Source organism: Aplysia californica, unplaced genomic scaffold, assembly GCF_000002075.1.
Source record: "Aplysia californica isolate F4 #8 unplaced genomic scaffold, AplCal3.0 scaffold00036, whole genome shotgun sequence".
NCBI classification, from domain to species: Eukaryota; Metazoa; Mollusca; class Gastropoda; order Aplysiida; family Aplysiidae; genus Aplysia; species Aplysia californica.
In genome coordinates, this window is record NW_004797306.1 from 675,627 (window position 1) to 687,094 (window position 11,468).

Here is an 11,468-nt window from a genome sequence, read left to right on the forward strand (position 1 = left end):
CTCTCTTTGATGCTGGATGCATAGTCCTTTCATCAAAATGTTGACAATGCGATGCAATGCTGTAGCAGGAATGTTGATGTCAATGTGGTAGTGGGATGAAAATTCCTGAAAATGAGTCTGCAATGGCAGTTATTTGCATTGGGTGTTGTTTTGAAGAATCTGTATGTGTACAAGAGAAGTTGGTACAGATGGGCATCATCTTTGCTCTATCTGTTGCATGGTTGTGGCTAACATCTTGGGCTGTGATTAGAACCAGCCGCACTGCGGAAATGAGCAATATGGTGCTCAATGTCGTCCTGCTGGAAAAAAACCAACGGCCAGGTACTGGTGCTGCAACTTGGATGTCGTTGTTAGCATGTAATGTGTAAGGTCAACAAGACATCTGCAGGTCCAATGTAGGGCTTCTGATGTGCAATTTGTAAGGCACTTCATGCGAGGGTTGCCAGTTGGTTTCATTCGTTGAGCAGATTGACCATTGTGACAGAATACTGATTTGCCTGAAGTTTTCAGTAGATATAGCAGCTCTGTCTTCATCCCTAAAGCGAAGGTGATCATTTGGAGTTTTTGTATTGAAAACTTTCCACAATGTCAATACAAGGTCAGTGAAGAATGCTGTATCTTTCCATATGTTGTCGAATGGCTTGAAACCTTAAGGGCTGCACTTGTTTTCTCTGAAATGACATGCAACATCAGTGATACCTTCTACTTTTCAATATTAGATGGAGCTATGGAGGCTTTTGTGAATGCTGACATCTTGATAGTAGAGTTTCCCTCTGTATGCCAAAGTTCCTCCAGATCGGACCACTGACCAGTCAACTTAACATTATCATTTGGCTGCCCAAGAACAAGTGCAATAACTTCGAGCGTCTTAGTCTTTTCTGTTTATCAATTGTTTTTTATATTTTTCATAAGATGCACTGGGTCATACAGAAGAAAGATATGTCTTGCAGGATCAACAGGTGATGAGGCTATCCATGGCTTGGTACAATCAGGCGTAGAAAAGTTGGCAAAGAAAGACTGGTTGACACAGCGGTTGTCATTAACAAGGGCTGCAATACTAGCACCAGTATCCTCTAATATCTGAATCATAGATAAATCTTCTTGAAATTGAAATGAAGCTGTCAAAACATGACAAGGAAGAATCTGTACCATAAGAGTATGACCTCCAAAAAAACATTTCACAAGTACACAAAAAAGAGTGTTAGCCATTTTCCCTGGTTTGTCTACTGAATAACCAAAAACTTCTCCTCCTCTGAATGAAATTGAGACTTTTATATACACCTCATCAATAATTAAAATGCAGTATTTCTTTCGATCTTCAAGTGAATAAAAAATGACTCGGGGAAATAATCACTATCACTGGTGTTTTTTGCGTGGTGAGAGTATGGTAGAGACAGATGGCTGGCGAAGATACTTTCTCAATTCAATGTATAAAGCCCTTAATATAGCTTAAAATGAGAATGCATTTGTGGCTGTAAATTCTTGAATTTCTGGGACTATTGATTTACTAAATATTCCTCAGAAGAAATGAAAGTTGATCCTTTTTGTCATCATCAGGCTCTTCAAAACTAAGAATGAAGTGCACAAGCTCGTCCAGCTGACTCCAACATTTAATCTCCTTAATATTCTCTTGGCGCACATTCTTCAAAGAGATGTACAGCTCATAATCTATAGTCACAGATTCTGAATGTTCTCGTACAGACAAGTATAAACTGAAATTTGCCACTGGCCCTGTCCTGGAATGGCTCAACAAACACACCGAGTTCTTCTCTTCACATAGTGAAAAATACCCCAAAGGTTTCAATTTGTCTCTCAACATATCATGCAAAGTGTCTAGATTTAATGAGTCTTGCGCTACAAACGCATCCATTTCGTCTATATCCACCACTCTGGCAGCTTGTGTTGAATTAGAAGCCGGTCGAGGTGTTGTTCTTATAGATGAGGGCTCACATGATGCTGGTACATTATGAAATATAGAGGGTGCTATAGATGGCACCAAATGCCTACCTGATTTCACTTTAGAAACATGCTCTCCCCAGTGAAGAGCACCATATTCCCATGTTTTCAGTAATGCTGTTGACATCAAGGGCATTTAGTATGCATCGAATCCATTCTTGACATTTGTCTTTTTCTAAATGGAAATTTTCTTATCCTTCAACGGGTCAGTGGCATAACCAGTCCTTCATGCATAAACCGAACACTTTCTCCCCATCGTTCTCATTACATCTATACCGCGATGCAACATAATACGAATTAAATATATGAAGTGTATGTAGATCTAGTCGTAGATCTAGAAATGAGCCCAACTCTGAATCAGCTCGAGTCTCGGGAAGAAACAATACTGCTGCAAGAATGCATGTCGTCAGAAATTAGATCAAAACGTAATCCAAATGTCCATGTCTTGTACAGTAGATAGATCTAGATATCTAGACTTACATGTAGGGTAGATGTACACTCAATGCAAGTGCATGGAAAAAATGAATTCATTCACTAAGTCTGGACTAGATCTAGCTTGAGTCCACAGAGAGAACAACTCACTCATGTCGGTCGTACATTCACAAAACAGATAAAAACTATAAACTCTTATAATGGCAACACTCAAAAAGAAGTTTCATCCCGTCGTTCAAGAAAATTAATCCGAATTCAATTGAAAAAATACACAATCTGAAGAAAGAAGCCGAATCATAACGTTAACACTGCCTCTCAAACAGGACTCAAGACAATCACATTTTCCGCCAAATTGAAAATCGAATACCAGCACTTCGGGTATCACAGTGTGTTCTCGATCGATAAAGTGATGTAACAAGATACCTGGTTCTTACCTATACGCACGTCAGGTCACCGAGATATTCCTCTTCAGCTATAGATCCTCTTTTACGAATTTTTACAGTCCACACACACTAACCATCAGCCGGTGTCTAACCAGACTAACCACAACCGTCTCACGCTAGCAACACAGTTCACTCACACGCATTTCCGCTTTTCGACAGGAGTGCTTTCTCGCTCACACTTTTGCTGCACACCACACACATGACAACATAACACGCACGTTTCCGACTCGTCCAAAAACAACCTACACGCCCCCCTGATCTCCATCAAGATTTCTTCGACTGGACCCCGTTCAAAGAAAACCTGTTCCAATTCTTTGCATACAGTGAGTGACCCTTCAGTTGTCATCTTTCTCCAAATTGCGAACCTTCCAGGACCACAATCGATCATTGATAGGTAGGGCAGACCGCTGTAGTAATGAGTGACGTCATGGCCAGTCTCACCCAATCTTTTTCCACGCCAAGATCACCAGCTTCATGAATGCTGCTGGCAGGGTCGATTGACTGGCATTGTTCACATTCTCTCACCACCTTCCTGACTTCGGCTTTCCTTACCATTGGATCCACTCGTCTTGCAAAGTAGGCCTACCACGATTGTTCCACCCCAAAATGATGTTGATTGTGTAAATCCCTCAAGTCAAAACCAGCAGCGCACATTCGACCATCTTTCCGGCAACTCATTCATTTTCAATCACTCTTTCTTAACCCTTGTCAGTTCATCAGCTTTGTTGGCACTCGACATTACACAGACGACCTCTATTCTTAGTTTCACTAAGTTTCAGCTCCTCCAACAAAGTCTTCAAGACACCCAATCATCTTTTCACTGAAACTTCTGCTGCTCCCTTGGTTCTTACTCTCTTATCTTCCGACGTCGTCGACTTGATCCATCCACACACTGTATCTGAGTCTGTCACGATGGTTATGTCTTTCAACCCCCATTGAATGCCCATACTTACACCTTTCAGAGCTGCCTCCAACTCCGCCACGTTGATGTGGTTGAAATCATCGCGTTTCCGCAACCAAGCTGCATCCTCTATAATCACCCCTCCTATCTCCACAATCGCACCTAGGGCCAAATCACTCGCATCGCACCAGATTTTGCCCTTGGTCTCCTTCGGCACCTTCCATTTGCCTTTGACAGGATCTTCTCGATGCATCCGGTCTAGTACCTCTTTTAGCATCATCAGATAATTCCAAATAAACTGACAGTGCGCTGCCCTCCAAGTACAGAGGTAAAAAGGTAGCAAGCTCCTTGACTTTCGTCAATTTGGCCACAAGTTCAACTTTTCGTATCCACGCGCTGACGTCCCCTTCACCTTTGAACGGCTTCACCATGTCCGAAAACCTCATCTGGTGCGCCGCCATTCTGAATTTATAGGCCCAGATATATAAGATATATCAAGATTAGATATTTCGTGTCCAGTCTCTGCCGCCTACCAATAACCAATTTCACATTTCAAACTCCGTCGGCTGCCGAAATAGCTTGTAACAAGATAGCTGGTTCTTACCTATACGCACGTCAGGTCACCAAGATATTCCTCTTCAGCTATAGATCCTCTTTTACGAATTTTTACAGTCCACACACACTAACCACCGGCCGGTGTCTAACCAGACTAACTGCAACCGTCTCACGCTAGCAACACCGTTCACTCACACGCATTTCCGCTTCTCGACGCGAGTGCGTTCTCGCTCACACTTTTGCTGCACACCACACTCATGACAACATAACACGCATGTTTCCGACTCGTCCAAAAACAACCTACAAGCGAGAGAGGCAGGCATGCATTCTAATGCTTTGTTTCAATGTGGCATCGTTGTTTGTGTAACGCAGAGATCTTTTTGAGTTTCGTTTAATAACTGTACAATACTTTTGTCATTATTTATGGAATCCTTTGATATTTCCATTTTTTAAACTGCTAAATATTTGATTTTACTCTTATCCAACTATTTCAAAGCAATTACATATATTGCGTATTCAAAGGGAACAGGCTGGACCATCGACCCATTATTTAAAAATCTATTTTTAGAACACCGTCCTGATTTTTGGCCTTCTCGATTGAGGGGTAGGGAATAGGAGATGTGTCCTGCCGATATCAATAGTGCACTTGAAATGTCTTCTTTTATGTCTTTGTCTTTTTTCCTCCTTCTCCTTTCTTATGAGACTATGTTCTCCACCTTCAAAATGTTTTGCTTGTGCTTCGAAGGACACCATACTCAGACTTGTAGGACACCCCTCTTGTGTTTTCAAATATTTTGTTGTCTCAGACTCAAATGGTCCCACTGTGGTCTTGTGTTGTGGTGGTAGAATCTTCGTCTTCGTACTGGTTTGTTTGTGGTTAGAAGGGCATTTTTTTCTGTCGCAGAATCCTAGTTGCAGATATTTTGAAGTGCGATGGAGTGTCATTAATTTTGTCCAAAGGGATAGCGGATGAGAATTTATTTATTGAATTGTGTTGCGGAAGAGAGAGATCTTTGTGTGTACTAGGGGGATGGTGCTCCAAAGAGTTAAAAAGTGCTCATTTTGCCTCCCAGACTTGCTAAAAACCAGGATAATGAAGGATATTATTTCCCTTGCTTTTTAAAAATCTCTTTTAAGTTATTTCAGTGACTACTTCCCTTTGACTTTTAACGGGACATAAGTTGCAGGTTGGGATATGTTTTTTGATGCTGCCATATTTATTAGTTTTATTCTTTTCATTGCATAAACTTTTCCTCAGGGGGTATTTTTATTGATTCAATTTTATCTTTAAAATCTGACTACATTCATTATGTACAATACCGGTACAGAAAAAGAGTGGTGTGCTGGACTGTATATGAATAGATTTGGCTGTTTAGCCTTTCCTTTGGTGATAAGTTTTGGTTTTGACAAATTTTTAGCTCCTGCAGCATTTTGAAGACTGGCTTTGGTGTCAAGTAGTGATCAGTCCTTTGTACATGCAAATTCTCGTAAAGAGGACACGGTTACATAAAAAGAAGTATGCGCTTGAGCAGAATGTACTTTTGCGTATTTTTTTTATTAGTAGGGAATGCTGTTCATTGATCATTTTGGAATTTAAAAGATTAATAAAGTCCAGGGCACTTTATTCATTGTTGCATTACTCTACTGCTACCTCCTTTTTTTTTGTTATTTGAAGAGCTATCCCCTGTTTGTTTCATGAAAAAAAAAAAATCTGAATGATTTGTGTGGGTAGTTGGAGCTCACGAATTGTAGGTCTTACCTCTTTTGTTTCCCTCAATTGTTTTTATGTTTGTTTGTCTTCATTTTTCCGTGCACTAAATAATAACAATAAGTGTGTTGATGTACTTCTCTTTACTGAAACACGTTGTTTCCACTGCCACATTCTGCTTGTCGTCATCACACGTAGGGTGCTGTAGTTGTATTATGCTCTGTTGCAGCGCTGAATCTTTTCAGCTCAGATATAATTTAGTGAGAGGCACAATATGCTTTATTCTTGAAATTTGGTGTTAATTTGTTTTTTTCTTCAATATTTTAAAAACTGTTGTACCAAAGTATTGTTTTGAGCTCTGTGTGTCCTTATGTTTTTACTCGTCACTTAAATTGTTCACTGTCCTTGAGGGTCTCTGAGTTTCTGCAGCTGTTACCTCGCTCAAGAACTGCCTTTTGATTATCACAGTGACGTTTTTGCTGGTTGTTACAGTGTGTAAATAATTCTTGGATAAGTATGTTGTCTTTTTTTTTTCTATGCTGCTTGTGAATGCAGTGGATGGTGTGTGTGTGTGTGGTCTGCATTCTCTACTTCTTTTTAGTGTCACTTTTGTCTTAATTTGCTTTCTCTCGAACTGTGACAGTGTTCGTGTGTCTTTGCAGTGAACTCTTTTTTTTTGGCAGCAGCAATTACAGCAATTTATGTATAATGTCTGGTGGGGTGGTTAATGGGTGCCCTGGTGTGGATTGCCCTTTCTCTCCTTTTAAACGTCTTTCGTCCTTATCTCTCCTTCTTTTCTTTTGTGTTTGTTATTCTCATGTTACATCTCTAATTTTTGGCACTTGTAGGACCTAATTGAGTTGCAAGTGCCATAAAATGCTTACTCAAACAAAACTGTACATATATATGTGTGTATTATCCAGACAGTGACGTAGGGTGGACGTAAAGAATGAATGAAGAGAAAAATATTGCTTTATGGATGTTTATATTTTGTACATACATGTACAGTAATTGAGTATGGTCAGACATGTCTTTTGCATATTAGTGTCTTGTACATTCATTGTGTCAATACATTTATTTTGTGAACAAATTGTTTCCTTGTGTTATGTTTCTGCAAGTGCTTTGACTTTGTGGGTGGAAAGGAGGTTTTTGCTTATATTATTGTCTCGAAGACCACGTGGAACCTGGAGAAGAGTCACGGAAATGGATGTAGCCTACAGAAAAGTGGGAAGACGTGGAGTGACATCAAGCGACTAGCCCCAGGGTAGGGAAAGGTGGAGAGTGTTTGTTCGTGGCCTATATCCTGATCCAGGGTGAGAGAGGGAATGATGATTGTCTCGAGTGCAGTTTGGGGACAGGGGAGGGGGGTTGACAGTCCACTATTCCATAAATATGGGGTCATTCTTCACTCTGGTCGTACACTACACCTATAACTGTTCTGGTGTTGGGGTGATTTATTTCCTCTAGTCTTTTGTCCAACTCCCTTTCACTTTCATGCATTGGGTGGTTGGCGGGTGCTCTGGTGTGATTTGCTCCTTCTTTCCTATAAAAGATTTATCGTCTCTATCTCCCCTCCTTCTTTTTTGTGTTTGTTACTCTCTTGTAACACCTCTAATCTTGGACACTTATATTAGAAGAACTTTGTAATTTTGAGGTGGCGAAATGTCTTTGACACATCCATAATTCGTTTAAATCAATATAGGGAAAAATTCTTGCGTGTTGCAAGTGCCGTAAAAACTCTTACTAAAACTAAACTTCCATGCAGATTTGCCAACTGAGTTTCCAGGGGGGGGGGGGGTGTTAAAGTCAGTATAGTGTAGTGGCTGACTGAGACGCATGCCTCACTTTTCGGTTAATTTTGCCAATCAACGTAAATGATGAACCTGAAAATAACACATATTATTGTTATAGTATAGTTTTATAGCTCTGTGGAACGTCACAACAGCAGCTGCAGCAAACAAGCATTTATCACTACATTGCTTTGGACAGAAAGGACTGGATTGATAACTATAACAACGTTATAGCGTACCGTATCGTTGTTTTTTTTCTTTTGATGTTTTTTAATGGATGGCAAACAGATTATTTACCGACACACGCAAGGAAATCAGGGGAATCAACATGAAACATATAAATGAAAATGTCGACATTGCTGTGTATAAACCCAGAGGAAGATAGCGCTCAATCAAAATTTTAATATTCTTTTAATAATAACATTAACAAGAACTGAACACGGAACCAGAAAGAATAATTTCTCTAACTGAACGACAGACAATTTACAATACATTCACATTATTTTATGTATAAATATGTACACTTATTTAATTATATGCATGTACCACAAGCACGCTTACAATGATAAGGATGTATTTCTTTAGGAAAATTGTCATAGCATTACACTCACACCACTCTTAAAAATTCTACCATACTCACTTACACATAATACTCTTTAACATTTTTAACTTCACACCTCTTATTAAATTATTAATATCTTGATAAATACTTGTCAAATCTGCCTGAAAAATTAAGAAAAGACTGCTTTCATTTTACAGCAAGGGAAACTCGTGAAATGCAATGTTCTTAATCTTCAATTTTGAAATTATAGTTGTCAGGTGTCTAAAATGATAAGTGACTGCTTTCAGTAACGTGTGATGACATTTGGTGTTGTTCACTTCTTCACATTGTCGACGCATGGACGGAATCTTCTTTTTCTTCTTCTCGATCGCATCACACCTGAAGTCTGGTATCTGTCATAAATTCGGCCGTCCTGCTCAGTTCATCTGTCGGCCCGTATAGCTTCCCTTGTAGTTGTTGTAGCGTCAGTGGGGTTGGCCACGTTTCCTGTCTCAGGGCCCGTCATGGACGGGATGAATCGGGGTATTGTCTACTGAAGCATGATATTCCTCAATGCAGGCTTGTTCTGAGCAAGGGACTTGGGCAGGCGTGGTCTGGCACGAATGGTGCGATCTAAAATGTCCCGCAAGAGCTCAAACGGATTGAGATTTAGTGAATGCGCTGGTCATGGGTGCAGAAGGCAAGGGGAATGTTGTTAGTTTTGAGAAACTGATTTGTTACAGAGGCCTTATGGGCAGGTGCATTATCTTGCGCATGAATACTTAGTCTTTTCATTGGGCTTGATTTTGAAAGAAAAGTACAATGGGTTCAAGAACTTGGTTGAGCTGTTATGCTCTCACGGATATACACAAGCGTGTTGCCCCCGACATCCCTGATTCCAGCCCATACCATGGCACAATCTCAACCGAAATTATTTTCTTGCCTGAAGAAAGCTGAGATATAAACTTTGGTTGTGTCTTCTGTAGACTCTGGCCCGTACACCATGCCGTTCCAGTCGACACTGGGACTCATCTGAAAACATGTAACCTTCGTATTTCAAATCACGCGACGCTGTACCTAGTGAAGTCTGTGCTGGATGTGATGGAGCTGCAGTTTTATGCGACAAACAAGGCGCCTGGCACGAAAGTTTCCCTCCTTCAAACGAAGAAGATCAGTCATGACAAAGATCGGACTGTCATTTCTAAGTTTGCCGGTTGAAATTGATTTCTCAAGCGTTGCGTTAGGATGAATGCGTCCACTATCCATTTGGTCTTTCTGCGTCCTACTCGCTTGGGTCTGTCCCTTTGGAGCCTATCATTGCTATTTGATCCCGTGTAGCATACACAGTGTTGTCTTTTCACGTTGAACCCACACACAACTGACGAAACTGGAGTGCCCAACTGAAGCATTTCAATTATGCGATTTCTCTCTGATTCATTGAGCCGAAGCATGGTGAATCGATAAAGAGAAGCCACTTTTTATGTGGCCAAAATTTTGGAAGGATTCCAACTTTGCATGAGTAGATCTAGATCTTGTTTTCAAAGTCACCCACACATTTTCACAGTATTTGACAAAACGTCAAAACTTCGTGAATGACATCGTCAGACAAAACGATAGACTAGTGCATCCTAGTGAGTACAGTTCACGAACGACAATGAGCTTGCATGGCATGCGTAAACAGTTTCAAAGTAATGGGATGTGTAGTTTTCGAGCTACACGCTCTTAAAAAGTGCGAGGTTAAAAATGGTAAAGAGTATGATATATATATATATATATATATTTCTATATCAATATTATGATATTCACCTATATAAGACAATCATTAATTTTGTCCTTGTCTATGGTCCCTTTCTTGAACAATTTCGACTTTAAAAAAAAATGTAGGTGTTTTAACACCCCTGTCAATACAATTACAATTAGGATAATTTAATTAAGAGGTAGGCTTCTGACCCTGCCAGCCACGGCCAACCTGGGCTAAGTGAGGGATACAAAATTACAGAAAAACTGAGATACAAAATTACAGAAAAACTGAGATACCTGATAAAAAGTTCTTCCCACTCAGAAATTGAACCCGGGTCTCCTGCGTGCTAAAGTGAAGTGCCTAGCCAGTACAGATGCCGGTAACTTCAACTGATATATACATACAATGTATATATATATATATATATATATATATATATATATATATATATATATAGATATATATATATATATATATATATATATATATATATATATATATATATATATATATATATATATATATATAGTTATATATAGTTATATATATATATATATATATCATCGTAAAGCGCCATATCTAAAACAGGCATCTGCAATGATAGTTCTCCATTCATTTTCCATGGATATATTAATATACATTATATACATGGATATATGTATATATATACAATTAGTTTTATACATTACACACTAAAACACACACACACTCATACACACACACACACACACACACACACACACACACACGCACATATATATATATATATATATATATATATATATATATATATATATATATATATATATATATATATATACACACACATGATTATTAAATATAGTATAATCAAACATATTATACATAGTATATTGTAGTCCTACTTACAAACGGCAGCAACAAAGGAATACATTAAAATTTATTATTATCAAACGCACTTGAACAAAATACGACTATAGTGTACAGAATGGAAACTGAACCGTCAGCTCGAGTAGATTTAACGAGTTGACTATGTATGAATAATAGGGTTTGCTTTCGTTTGTTCCTACTTGCGGGTAGTTGGAGGGAGCCACTGGTAGGTCCTACTTCTTTACCTTCCCTCTATTGTTTCTGTCTGTCCGTCTTACTTATCCCCTGCATAAAATGACCATTGTGTCGATGGCCCTTTACCCAAACAAACAAATCTTAGCCCATTTATTTATTTACCAATGCTCATAAAACTTTGCATGGGACTCATGTAGGCTAGCGACCAAAAATAAATATGTAGGCGTATTTTTAAACAGTCTTGATCAGGTAATTTAAAAAAAAGTTTTTTATATTTAGGCCCTGTATCAAAGATCGCCCTTTAGGTGGTACCAAAAAGGTTGCAAGTGTAAAGTGTGATGTTAATGAAAATGGATT